Genomic DNA, 1,263 nt, shown 5'->3' with positions numbered 1-1,263 from the left:
TATGCTGAATAAACATTAAAATGGACTCATGTTGGTCCTTTATGTCATGTACACGTCACTGTGGGCAGGGTATAAACTTCAGACTTCCAACGGTGACTCAGGTCTACCCAGTATCCAATACTGAAGGTTTATGAAACAAGCAGCAATCAGTTATCTATCCTGTGGATATCTGTGAACAAATGAGAGGGGCAAAGAATATCTCTTTGGGTGTATCCAGGTAAAATCTAGGGACACTGTCAACCTGAGTACAGGACATTCTTTTTATTTTACTTTTCTTTCACAATTCCTAAAAAAATAATTTGAAAATATAGTAAAGAGATAGCATCCTCAAGTGCATCCTCATTTAAACTTAAAGCGATGGGGAAATTTAAACGTTAAAGGGATCACATCTTGTTTGCAAACTTTTGAGAAGCTGGAATATAAACTAGGGCTCTTATGCCTGATGAGAAATATATTAAAGTTAGTAGATTGAAGGTGCATATAGTTATTACATTTGACACATAAAAAACATTTCTTGGTACTTTACATAGAAAAATAGGAAGATCAGTTTTTCCATAATTACTTTGCTACTTAACTTATACCCTTAGATTTTCATGATTGTTTAAAACACTGTTTTTAAGACAGGGCTTTTTCAAGCATTTCTTTTAGGACCAGCCTGGTAATAAAAAGTTCTGTCATATTTTCTTCCGGAAAGATATTATTTATCTATAATTTCTGAGAGATTGTTTTGCTAACGATAGCATTCCTGGTTAGTTTCATTTTTTTTGCAGGTTTGTAAAGAGAATACCCTAAATTTTCCTTCTTTAAAGATTCCTACTGGGATGTTTGTTGTTCACTCTCTAGAGATTTTGAAAGATATGATTTAATTTGACTAGTTTTATAATTTGTTTGTCTTGGCTTTCTGATAGACTTATTTCAATATACATTGAGGAGGATGTTTTATAAAGTCTCCTAAGGGCCCATTGAGATTCATACATTTGGATGGATTTATATTTCAAAAGATTTCTAATATTTTCAATAATTATTTTGTAAAAAGTTTTATTCTCTCTTTTTTCTTTTCTATAGAATTTAACATGTAAATGATTAATTTTTCACTTAATAGGTCTCAAAAGTTCTCACAGTCTTCTTTATTTCAATTATCTCCCCTTTGTCTGATCAAATTCATTCTCATTAAGCAATGTATCATCAATTTCCATAGGTTTTTACTGTACCAAATTTATTCTATTGTTGACAATTTTATTACTTGTTTCAGTTTTTAAAATC

The sequence above is a fragment of the Octodon degus genome, unplaced genomic scaffold (assembly GCF_000260255.1).
Source record: "Octodon degus isolate 3935 unplaced genomic scaffold, OctDeg1.0 scaffold00948, whole genome shotgun sequence".
NCBI lineage: Eukaryota > Metazoa > Chordata > Mammalia > Rodentia > Octodontidae > Octodon > Octodon degus.
The sequence above is the reverse complement of the archived record's forward strand: the minus strand, read 5'-3'. Positions refer to the sequence as shown.